The sequence below is a fragment of the Lissotriton vulgaris genome, chromosome 7 (genome assembly GCF_964263255.1).
Source record: "Lissotriton vulgaris chromosome 7, aLisVul1.2, whole genome shotgun sequence".
Classification (NCBI taxonomy): Eukaryota; Metazoa; Chordata; class Amphibia; order Caudata; family Salamandridae; genus Lissotriton; species Lissotriton vulgaris.
The window spans coordinates 639,289,176-639,302,864 of record NC_141695.1 but is presented as its reverse complement, the minus strand read 5'-3'; positions in this window follow the sequence as shown (position 1 = coordinate 639,302,864).

Genomic DNA, 13,689 nt, shown 5'->3' with positions numbered 1-13,689 from the left:
CCTCTGACCTTTTGAGAACCAAACCCACGCAGAGCTAGCCAATCCTCTTCAGCCTCCAATGTTTCTGTTGTCTTTCGTGCAGATGATCCGGTTGCCGGTGTCTTTAACGGCTGAGAGGTCACTTGTGCCACAGCCACAGGTGCAGAAGTGGATTGTTTTGACTGGGGATGGCCTGCTGATGTACTGCCATTTCCTTCAATTTCCAGCCGTTCTGTTTCAAACTTCTTGGCTGACAAGGCTAGCCAACGTTTGTACTTTGTAACATCTTCATCACCAAAAGGAAAGAATGCTCTGCCTGCCAGCGCCTTTTTGTAGCGTGGATCCAGAATAGTAGCACAAATGTAATGCTGTTCTGAGTGGATCTTTTTAAGACGTTCATCACCTTGTAGGAGCTCTAATAATTGCTCAGCCAGAAGCAAAGAGTCTTTCTTTTTGTCATCTTTTCCAAACACAGAACACACCTCCTTCAGTTGGTCCTCCAGCATGTACAACAATGGGATAGCTTTTCCCAAATTAGAGTCCTCCTTGCTGACTGCACGCGTGAAGACCTCAAAAGGACGAAGCATGCGTGTTAGGCTTTCAACTATGTTCCATTGCGGCCCACCCATCCTCAGCTCCTCTATACCCTCTTTCAAGAAATATTGATCGAGTTGCGTATACTGCTCATACAGACGCTCAAGCATGTAGAAGGTTGAGTTCCAACGTGTTACCACCTCCTGGATGAGTGCTTTCACTGGCATTTGACATTGATATAGCATGCTCCTCAGCTGCTTCCGGGCCTTAAAAGAATGCCTGAAATGCTTGCAAATTTTTCGGCAGTTCTCCAATACACTGTACGCTGCACTGCGTTTATTACCCAAGAATTTTTGGACAACCAGGTTTATACAGTGCGCCAAACACGGCACTCTGAAATAGTAACCGTCCCTCATGGCCTTAACTATATTGGAGCCATTGTCCGTGGAAACATAACCAACCTTGCGTTTTAGTGGGGACAGACAGTTAAGGACCTTTGTGTTAAAGACATCCAAAATGTTTTCTGCTGTGTGACGTTTCTCCAAACCAAACATGGCTAGTGTTGCATGTTTCCGAGCACCTTTAAAAACAATGTTAGTGTCAACACCTGAGTTTAGCTTTGCTTTAGCCCCTGAAAAAGAGACCCAGTGTGCAGTGATGCACATGTAATCAGCGCCTGCGCCACTGGTCCACATGTCTGTTGTCAGATGTATAGTGTGAACAGCACTCTTCTGCAAAGCTGCCCCAATCACCTTCAGAACATCTTCATGTAGTGCTGGAACCGCAACTCGGGCAAAATAGAACCGGCTAGGAACCTTCCATTTAGGGCAGAGCGCTGTCACTAATTCTAGAAAACCAACCCCTTCTACAAAAGAAAAAGGGAGAAGGTCCAGAGCTAGCATTTTAACCAGCTTAGTGTTATACAGACGGGTCATTGGGTGGTTGCGTTCATATTGCGCTTCTGTAAACAACATCTTTTTAATGTTGCCCTGGACCAATGATTTACGGGATGATGATGATCTCTTCGACCCAGTTACGCTCGCTGATGAACTTTCCCGCATTGATGTCTCACTCTCTCCCACACTCTTAGTGTGGCTCCCATGGGGTGTGCTGCTGACATGGGAACTGGGTGTAAGTGAAGTGTTTGAATCGTCTTCTTCTACCTCCTCGTCATCAGCAGATGACAAATCAACGTTTTCATTACGTGCAATTCCGGCTTTCTTGACCGCCTCTAGGTGCGGAAACCATTGGACAGGGTGCCTTCTCTCAAGATGACCTCTCTGGCCTCCGGTACCATAGTTAGAACCAAGCTTACCACGACTAAATCGAAGCTTACAAAGGCTACAAATGGCTACGTTTTCCTTTTTTGGGCAAACACTAAAGAAGTCCCAAACTGGAGACTTGAAATGTCTTCGGGGGCCGGAGGAGGCGGCGATACTGGTGGTGGTGGTCCTGCTGCTAATGACAGATGAAGTGGAGGATGTGGATTGCCGAACTTCAGTACGTTTTGCACTTTCACCACCACGAATTGAGGTCGAGGACGAGGTGGGTACCTTCTTGCGAAGAAATATGGAAGCGGTAGGTTTTGGTGTACTACTTAACTCCAAATCTAATGATTCCATTTCCATTGCCTCCTCGCCGACATCATCATCACGCTCAGCAGCTTCTCGGGATAGGGTCAAAATGTCTCTTTGCTGCATGCCCGGTGGGGCTGCAGTGACCTTTGTGATGACTGGCTCGTCGTCATCGTGAGAGGCTTCATCACCAGCAGTATCTGTCACTTCTTGTTGAGCCTCATCACACTCCATAGGTTTGAGTTTTTGGACGACCTTCCTTTTACGCTTAGGAGGTACCGGTGTCAGATCATGGTGTGCCTCACTCTCAGGCTGCCGTGGTGGTACCCATTCGTCATCCAGATCATCAGAAGGCGGTGGGCTTGAAGAAGATGTAGACACCCCCCTTGATCTTTTCCTTGCTAGGGATGTGGAAGACAATGAATGATCATCAGGAGGAGTGGCTTCCAATGATACCTCAGCTTCATTGTCGATTTCCAAATGTGCCCCTACTTCGGGAGGAACAACTATTGTGGGCACTTGTGAACCTCCATGCACCTTTGCTTGCGCATCTCCTTTTGCTGCCTCTCCTTCCACATGTACTTGGGCGTGTACTTGCACATGGTGTTGTTGTTGCGGCTGTGGTTGTTCAACACTTGTCAGATGAGTTACAACAACCTGTGTTGATTCAGGGACATTGCTGCTACTTTCTTGCGATGAGCCAACATCACTGGTCGATGGTGATTGGAGAAGTACACTGACTGCCTCTGAAGCACTCAAGGGCTTTGACTTAAGTTGGCGTGGTGGTGGAGGCACTGAACCCAATGGAGCAGGGGTGCTGCTCTCAGCTTGGTCCCCAGCAGATCCTGCTGCTGCAGGCGTACTTTTTTTTTTGCTCCCAAAAAAAGTGGCGGGTGGCACACCAGCCTCCTTGGTAACTTGCTTCTTCTGCTCCTTACTAGCAACTTTCTTGCTAGAGGAGCTACGGAGAACTTTCTTTGGGGGCGGGGCCATCTTCTTCAGAGCAGGTCAGACAGCAGGCCGCAGTTGCACGAATTGTAGAGTTGTCTGAGGCCAGACGTGACGTCGCGTGACGTTATGCTGCACACACACACCGCTGCAGGACTTCTTCCTGGCACTGGTGGTTCTCTTGAGTCTTGTGCACCTAAAAAAAATGGAAGACAGAGGAACATCAGTTCAGTTATAGAGCACAAAAAAATCGAAAAACACTGCAAAATCAGCACAATCCCAATCCATCCATGCCCTCCATAATGTTTAAATTCAAGACAACCCACAGAAAGACTAGGCCCATGCAAGACTCACTACCCCTGGGCATAAATAAAGGTTGAAAAGTAGGCAAAATGGTTGGAGGCCTAACAACAAAGCCTGCATTTAAAATGGCCACTTGCCTGACAGCACATGGCCAGTGCCTGTAGCTGCACTCAAAATGGCCACCAGCCACATGGCATGTCCCTCCCCATGAACACCCCCAAAAATCGAAAAACACTGCAAAATCAGCACAATCCCATTCAATCCATGGCCTCCATGATGTTTAAATTCAAGACAACCCACAGAAATACTAGGCCCATGCAAGACTCACTACCCCTGGGCATAAATAAAGGTTGAAAAGTAGGCAAAATGGTTGGAGGCCTAACAACAAAGCCTGCATTCAAAATGGCCACTTGCCTGCCAGCACATGGCCAGTGCCTGTAGCTGCACTCAAAATGGCCACCAGCCACATGGCATGTCCCTCCCCATGAACACCCCCAAAAATCGAAAAACACTGCAAAATCAGCACAATCCCATTCCATCCATGGCCTCCATGATGTTTAAATTCAAGACAGCCCACAGAAAGACTAGGCCCATGCTAGACTCAAATACCCCTGGTGAAAAGGCCACAAGTACAGGCCCAAAAATCGAAAAACACTGCAAAATCAGCACAATCCCATTCCATCCATGGCCTCCATGATGTTTAAATTCAAGACAGCCCACAGAAAGACTAGGCCCATGCTAGACTCAAATACCCCTGGTGAAAAGGCCACAAGTACAGGCCCAAAAATCGAAAAACACTGCAAAATCAGCACAATCCCATTCCATCCATGGCCTCCATGATGTTTAAATTCAAGACAGCCCACAGAAAGACTAGGCCCATGCTAGACTCAAATACCCCTGGTGAAAAGGCCACAAGTACAGGCCCAAAAATCGAAAAACACTGCAAAATCAGCACAATCCCATTCAATCCATGGCCTCCATGATGTTTAAATTCAAGACAACCCACAGAAATACTAGGCCCATGCAAGACTCACTACCCCTGGGCATAAATAAAGGTTGAAAAGTAGGCAAAATGGTTGGAGGCCTAACAACAAAGCCTGCATTCAAAATGGCCACTTGCCTGCCAGCACATGGCCAGTGCCTGTAGCTGCACTCAAAATGGCCACCAGCCACATGGCATGTCCCTCCCCATGAACACCCCCAAAAATCGAAAAACACTGCAAAATCAGCACAATCCCATTCCATCCATGGCCTCCATGATGTTTAAATTCAAGACAGCCCACAGAAAGACTAGGCCCATGCTAGACTCAAATACCCCTGGTGAAAAGGCCACAAGTACAGGCCCAAAAATCGAAAAACACTGCAAAATCAGCACAATCCCATTCCATCCATGGCCTCCATGATGTTTAAATTCAAGACAGCCCACAGAAAGACTAGGCCCATGCTAGACTCAAATACCCCTGGTGAAAAGGCCACAAGTACAGGCCCAAAAATCGAAAAACACTGCAAAATCAGCACAATCCCATTCAATCCATGGCCTCCATGATGTTTAAATTCAAGACAACCCACAGAAATACTAGGCCCATGCAAGACTCACTACCCCTGGGCATAAATAAAGGTTGAAAAGTAGGCAAAATGGTTGGAGGCCTAACAACAAAGCCTGCATTCAAAATGGCCACTTGCCTGCCAGCACATGGCCAGTGCCTGTAGCTGCACTCAAAATGGCCACCAGCCACATGGCATGTCCCTCCCCATGAACACCCCCAAAAATCGAAAAACACTGCAAAATCAGCACAATCCCATTCCATCCATGGCCTCCATGATGTTTAAATTCAAGACAGCCCACAGAAAGACTAGGCCCATGCTAGACTCAAATACCCCTGGTGAAAAGGCCACAAGTACAGGCCCAAAAATCGAAAAACACTGCAAAATCAGCACAATCCCATTCCATCCATGGCCTCCATGATGTTTAAATTCAAGACAGCCCACAGAAAGACTAGGCCCATGCTAGACTCAAATACCCCTGGTGAAAAGGCCACAAGTACAGGCCCAAAAATCGAAAAACACTGCAAAATCAGCACAATCCCATTCAATCCATGGCCTCCATGATGTTTAAATTCAAGACAACCCACAGAAATACTAGGCCCATGCAAGACTCACTACCCCTGGGCATAAATAAAGGTTGAAAAGTAGGCAAAATGGTTGGAGGCCTAACAACAAAGCCTGCATTCAAAATGGCCACTTGCCTGCCAGCACATGGCCAGTGCCTGTAGCTGCACTCAAAATGGCCACCAGCCACATGGCATGTCCCTCCCCATGAACACCCCCAAAAATCGAAAAACACTGCAAAATCAGCACAATCCCATTCCATCCATGGCCTCCATGATGTTTAAATTCAAGACAGCCCACAGAAAGACTAGGCCCATGCTAGACTCATATACCCCTGGTGAAAAGGCCACAAGTACAGGCCCAAAAATCGAAAAACACTGCAAAATCAGCACAATCCCATTCCATCCATGGCCTCCATGATGTTTAAATTCAAGACAGCCCACAGAAAGACTAGGCCCATGCACCACTCACTACCCCTGGTCAAGGCCCCAACAACAGGTCAAAAATCGAAAAACACAAAATTTTACAAAAAAAAAAAATCGAAAAACACAGAAAAATCAGCACAATCCCAATTCATCTATGGCCTCCATGATGTTTAAGTTCAAGACAACCCACAGAAAGAATCAGTCCACCCACCACTGAGTACCCCTGGGGAAAAGGCCCCAAAACAGCCCAAAAATCGAAAATCCCAAAATTTTAGTTGCAGCAACTGTAATGCCCCAAACAAACTTACTTGTAAAATTTCTAATCCAACAGTGATCCAAAGAAAGTCAAAAAGGCCTCAAATCCAAAGATCCAGCAGCATCCACAAAAAGTAATCCTTCCAGGTCCACATCCGAATGAAAAGTGACCAGGAGATGGACAAAGCACTGGGAGGAGCCTGCTGAACAGGAACAGGAAGTTGAAGACTATGGGGCACTTCCTTCCTCCCACCCCCCTGCCCCCCTCCCCAAAATGGACTCCTCGCTAAAAAAGTGCAGGCAAATGTCAAACTAAGGAGTTATTCACATAAAAATCATCATTTCTAGAAGGTTTATGCTGCTTGCTGGTGGATTTCTTGTGCAGAATTGCAAATTTATATTTTCGCTCGCCGCATCTCAAATCTCGCAATTGCGAAGTACCGCGAGACGTGATCTCGTCGTACTCGCGTTGACAAACTATCGCTGGCAAGCCGCGATGACGTAATCGCGCTCGCCAATTCCCGCGGGATCACACAGCAAGATCCAAAATGGCGCAGCACTCGCAAACTATCGAAAAAAACAACTCGGCAAACGATGATAAACGCCGCGCGCCGCAAAAATTGTATCACCAACGCCGCGCGCCGCCAAAAAAATCCGCTGCGTGCGAATTTGCGGATTTTGCGGGAAATCCGCAAATCTCGCGGATTGGGGATTTCCCGAAAATCCGCAAAATCCGCGAGCGGAACGGATTTTCCGCCCACGCTTAGTTAACAGCAGGGATTTAACACCTGCCTTTTACTGGTCTTAAGCAGGACGCCTACCTGCAATATGAAAGGGACCCCAGCCCTGAGCCACATCTGAAGACTAACAGATGCCATGGAGCCAATGATCATGCAGCATGGAGACCCAAGAGGGCCACAACACCCACCGCCACCACCCACAGGACCATCCCCACTCCTGGACTACCACTGAGGCAGGCGCAGAACAGTAGTTGATGGTGTTCTATCACCTCCGTTATCAGCATCCTGTTTCTTCCTCTTCTTCTTGTCCTTGCCCTTCCGGACCCTGAGGTCCCAGGCTGGTCCTTTGTGGGGCTTGTGGGGTTCTCGTTGTTCTCTGTACTTGCTCTGGCTACCTCCATTGTGCTTTGCAGTTGTTTTGGTTATGTTTTTTTGTTTGTTATCCTACTTTTATGGTGATTTTTCCCGCCTGACGTGTGTGAAGATTATCACTGATTTTTTTATTGCGGTTGAGCCCATCGCAACTTTTTTCACGTTGGGGTTTAGACTTTTATCGCTGTCCCGGTGACTTTATCGTGGATATTTTATGCGTAATCATGAAACTATTGCATGTTACCGCCATGTTGTGAATAGGACGTTAACACAGAGTTGTTTTCCCGCGATAGACGGCGTTATGAAACAGTGGTTTAACCGATTATTGCACGTTCTTGAGAATATCCCCCAAAGTGTAGCAAGAGGGCCAGTGGGCTTTTCTGCTGCTAAAGGCATGACCAATCTCCCCATCAAATCAAGAGAAATCCTAAGAGAGATCTAGCACTGCTCATAACACTTTGGGCCACGTTGACAGTAATAGCCTGGTGTTCATTAGTCTACTTGAGAAAGGTTCTAAACTGAACAAAATATGCAAAGTGGATAGTACAATACATGGGCATACAGTTGTTAAGGAAAAGCTACATTCAAAATGGAAGCCTAATCCTCTGGATGAACAGGTAACAAACAAAGCACAAACTCAATGTCAGCCTTTGTGAGTAATGCCACTCTCCCAAAGGACATCTATTTCCTTGTCTAAGGATGCATATTTCACAGAACAAAGTGATGGGTCAATGGCTTAATTCACTGAAGTGGCCCATGGTGAAGAGAGATTATGGGGCATATTAGCAAGGGCCATATCGCCGCTTAAGCTGCACTTTTTGCCGCTTAAAGCGGCGATATTCTTATCGCCCTATCAGCAAGCTGTCGCTAACAGCAGTTAGCGACAGCTTTTAGGCGATAGCGACCGGTTTGGGGCACGCTTTACATGTCAGCGATATTTATCACTAATGGCATGCAAAGTGGGCGTACCTAAAATGTTAGCGCCTGGAAGCAGTCGCTAACACAGCTATCGCCCATTAGCAAGGCAGGCATAGCGATAAACAAAAATCGCGCTAGGCTCTATTATCGCTATAATCTAACGCCTGCTAAAAACATGACTTGCCTGGTTATCCAATGGGAGGTGGATTGTCAGGTTAAGTTCCAATTGGCGTTAATGCGTGAATATTGCTGGATTTCCAGCGATATTCACGCATTTCACTGCTATCTCTGGATATTTTAGCACAATGGAAAAAATGTTGCTAATAGCAGGTTTTCTCCAGTTACATATCCAGCGATAGGCAGCGATAAAGAAAAATGAGCTATGCAAATATCGCTATTCCTTGATAATATACCCCTATGTATCAACCTGAACTCATCTAGTTCCTTCTTAGACACAATGCAGAGTTGCCCCCTATTAGGGGGCCATTGTACCCAGTTGTACAAGCAAACAGACTCATTTTCACTGACTTCTATACATGACAAACATGAGGAAAGGTCTGTCTAAAATATGAAAGAGAGAGCACACAGAGTGTGAAAAAACAACTGTAGTTGTTTAGAATTTTACCTTGGCCCTGGCCAACAAAGAGTATGCTAAATGAATTTTACGCCTTCAAATTAGATCCCAGACTGCCCCCATTCTTGCTGTATCAGAGCAATATGCCAAGATGTGCATTTAACAGCCATTGGACTCCCGCAGTGCAGACACATGGAGAGGAGTACAGGTGACTGGGAGCAGTGTGAGGACTCAAAGCCCCAAACTGCACCGGTTCTTGCTGCATCATAGCAATGCGCAAGGAGGGGCATTTAACTGCTGTTGGACTCCTGCAGCACGGGACGAGCGTAGATCACACGTGGGCTCGGCTGGGCGAAGACCGGGCCCATCTACACCCGTCCTCACCCGAAGAAGCTGGATTCGGCCCACCCTGTCAATTTGTGCTGGTGGAACATCCTGTCACCTATTATTTGGTGAGTAGTGTGTTTATTTTCCAACCTTTGGCTCCGCGTTACTAAAACATTGTAAAACGCAAGCTTGTCTCCGGAAATGATTCTGCCCCTCTTAATCCTGCAACTACCCATACTAGTACCACACTGGAAGCTTTTTAAGTTATAGCAGTCAGTGTGGTTTCCAAAGAATTCAGTTGGCAGAAAGACGTTTATCATTAGAAAGAGGAGAAGGGCCTATTACATCTCAGACACACAGGAAACAAGTCAATTCAATGGCCATAGCAGAAACAGCAGACAGTGGCTAAAATATGGCACAAAATTTGGAATTGGATGGAGGAGCTAATGTTGAGCTACATGCAAAAGTGGAGGAGGAGAAGCCCACTTCGAACATTAGGACAGCCACAGTAAACCCAATTAACCTCTAAGGAGCTAGTAAAGGGTGTGGAACCTCAGTAAGAATAAAAGGAAAACGAATGCTTCAATAAAGTCCAACTCAGAACTGACGTTTGGTAAAATGAATAAAGAGTCTGATAACAGGAACTCCAACACATCCCGAATGCCTGAAGCAGTCTGTCCCCATGAAGTGACAGGCTCCATTAAGAAACCAGATGTGAACAAAAGGGATTCCAACCTATCTGGGGAAGGGATCCAGCCCCTGCAGTCTACTGTTATAGCTTCTGCCATTGCCCCTCTAATGAAAAGAATCTGTTCTCTGGAAGAGGTTATTAGAGATCTGTCATCCAAGATAATTATCCAATCACCATCAATGGCATGCCTTCAATCTAGTAAGCAGGCCACTTACATATTGTTGAAAGCCTAAGGTGTGAGAAGGAGTCTCGAGGAAGAAGAGCATCTCCCAGGGGAGCTCCTATGGTCCAAATTCAAAGTCAAAGCGTCACCATGGTTAACGTCCACCGCACATATCTAAATTATATTAAACAGGCTTAAAAGTTGTATCTGACTGACAGGATCAATAATGCTGCAAACTCCAATAAGGAGCTCTATAAAATTTTGAAGGAGTTTACCACTCCTCACACTGACCAGCGTATTATTCCCCCCACTCAAGAATGGGTCGACACAGTGTCCCCCTTTGACGAACAGGTTAAAGCTATTTATAGGCCCTTCCCTCAAGACAACATTCACAGCGTTGACCTACACCCGGCTGTCAACAGCTATCCTACTCTGCCTTTGTTGACGGAATTTAAAGCTGTGACTTGTGAACAAGTATCAGTAGCCATAGCAAAGATCAAATCAGGCTCCCCAACAGATCCTCTCCCACCCCGTTTTTTCACGAAAATAGCACCTCTGTTAACAACCAATCTTACAGAAATCTTCAACATGTCACTAAATCAAGCCATGGCCCCGACCACATGGAGAACAGCCCAAGTCAAGCCTATCCTGAAAAAGCCAACCTCAGATCCCAGGGTACCAGGCAACTACTGTCCTATCTCGCTGCTGCCTTATTTCGGGAAGGCGCTTGAATCCCTGGTAAATAAACAACTTACTGCCCATTTGGAAAATCACAGATTTCTTGATCCATTGCACTCAGGGTTTCGGTCGGCACATAGTACTGAAACAGCAGTAGTAGAGGCAGTAGATAATATCAGCCTGGCCTGGACAAAAGAGAATCAGCTATTCCACACCATATCCTGCAGCAATTTAGAACAGCAGCTCTAGGAGGTGGGAGTCAGGGGTAATTCCTTGGACTGGTTCAAAAACTACCTAAGGAACCGTTCAACCACAGTACATATTGACACCCTGGCATCATATAGTAGGCCAGTAAGCATAGGAGTTCCCCAGGGATCTATCCTGAGCCCTATGCTTTTTAACCTCTATGTAACACCTTTGGCCAGGGTAATCAGGTCGTATGGTTTTGAGGCCTTGTAATACGCTGATGACACTTAGCTGTTGATAACGTTTGGTCCCAACCCTGCAGACACAATGATCCGGTTTAAAAACTGCATGAACCACATTAACGACTGGATAGGCAATAACAAACTATAGCTCAACGGCAGCAAAACAGAAATCATCTTGTTTGGCAGGGCTGAAGAGTGCTGGTCCAACAATTGGTGGCCCCAGGCATTTCGCCCATGCCCATCCCCTAAACAAGCTGTGCGTAATCTTTGAACAACTATTGACAACAAACTGTCCATGAAAAACCATGTCAACCTTGTATTAGGCACTTGCTATGGGATCCTGCGGAAACTACGTAAAATCTTCAAATGGATACCTATTGAATCTAGGAAACCTTTGGTTCAAGGTCGGATCGTAAGCCGTCTGGACTATGGGAACGCCTTATTAGCTTCCCTAAATGAAGAGCTTTTTTCCAAACTGAAGATCCTGCAGAGCACTGCTGCCAAACTTATCTTAAATCTTCCACAAAGATCTCCTTCAGCCCCCAGTCTGAGGACCCTTCACTGGCTTCCGGTAAGAAAGAGAGGCCATTTCAATATTCTATGCCTCACCCACAAGATCATATATGGAACTGGGCCCTGCTATTTAGCGAAAAAGATCAACAGCTATCTGCCAAGAAGACTGTTAAGATCCAGCTCAAAATCTCTTCTTACCCCACTACGAACTTGCACTGTACGAAGTGAGGGTTGATCCTTTTTCTTCCTCGCCCCGACTTTTGGAATAAGCTTCCGTCTCATCTTCTCTCTATCGCTGATCCCAGGCATTTTCGGATGGAATTAAAAACGTGGCTATTTGATCAGAAATAACACTGCCAGATCTGACCACCAGTCTTTTGGAGTTTTACAAGCGCCATGAGACCTTTTTGGTGATGTGTGCGCTCAACAAGTTCCTTTGACCTTGAACTTGAATAGGACAAGACCACCAGGTGTGAATAGTCCTGAGCCACCTGTCAGGGGGAAGAATGAGTTGAGAAAATATAAATCACCAGATAACCCAGACAAAGGAGACCTTCCAGTATTTTTAATTCCCCCATCCAGCTAAAACCTTACCACCTCAATGTACACCATATAGCAATCTTGACTGGGGTTCCCCAGATCCAAGCCCAAAGAGAAGAATCACATTCAGAACTCAAAATAAAGTCTGTCACTGGCTCGCACAAAACACTGCATTCACATTAAGTGAATATGATGATATTTTATTTGTGAGGAGAGCCAGATGGATTGGTTCTTCTGAGAAATCCATTGAGGGAGACTGCATTGTGATAAACTGTGGGCACGCTAATCTAGTTTACTGTTTGATAAGGACCAGTAGGAGGTCTCAAAGTAAGAATGCGCATACCACACTATATGTGGCACCGCTGGGTTTTTCTATCATCCTCGTCTAATAAACTCACAGCTCCTACAGATAGGGGGTGGTCCTCACCATAATTTGGTAGCCTCACAGAGAGCACCTCCAATTCCAACCTACTATAGATTTCTCCTGTTATCAAGTTTGGACTCTAATGATTGATGTATTCATTTTGTATATCAGGAGAGGAACTCTGGTCGAAGACGAACTAGGGTTCCATGTAGCACTATGGTGCAAGCAGATAGGATGATGAGACAATACATAGGGGCAGCCTTGCCCAACTCCCAGTTTATGTTGCTCAATGTTTACCTGTGAAGAGCGGTGTAATCCCAAATTTGACACAAACACCTGGGAAAATAATTGACCCTGAAGAAAACTTTGGGCCTGAATATGATGTTGGTCGGAAAGGCTCCGAAAGGCATTCAGTTTGTCCAAATCTGTGTCAGAACCCGTGTTTCCGACCAACTCAAAACCATTTCACCCAGCGGCCTCTGGTCGGGGACCTTGGAAGTACCCATGGTTCCCCTCTTTCCAACCATGCACAGTGTGGCAGGCACCATGGGGTGCCCGCCACATGGTGCAAGGTTTTCTGCAACCACCCCTTTTTTCAGTGGGAGCCTTTGTTGACAGTCGGAACACAGGCTCCCATTGAAGTCAATGGGAGTCCAACCAAACAGTGTTTGGAACTATCGTAATCGGCCGCTCGGGCTCCCCAAACCAGAGAGTGTCGGAAAAGATTCAGACATCATAATGAGCCCTTAGTTGGGTCAACCCTCTCGAGTATAAACTGCCTTCTCCCCCCTCCCCCCAGAGAGGGCCCATATGCCCAACGTGATGCAGAAAGTTCACTTTGTATCAACACATAGAGTGACACCGCTCTGGCCCACGAGGTTAACGCTAAATCCATCAATGGATCAACAATGGGATCTGCAATTTCTCTCCAGGAATTTAGCAGAAATAAGCCAAAACCAAATAACAACGATTATCTGCCTTTTATGGGAACATTTTACCTTATATGTGGCCAGGAGACGTGGACATGTAACAGTATTGAGCTTGATGTGTTTTGTGCGTTTAGCTCCCGACTATTCCATCTAAGTGAGAAGAGAAAAGTGGGGCCAATTGGTCCTTGCTTCCATTTCACTAAGACACTTTGATGTTAAGATGTTGACGTCTAGCCCTTATTATCTGATTTTGGAGCTGACTATAACTAGGACAAATAACTCTATTATGTTCATTAATTTCTATTATAACTTTTTGTAATCCAAC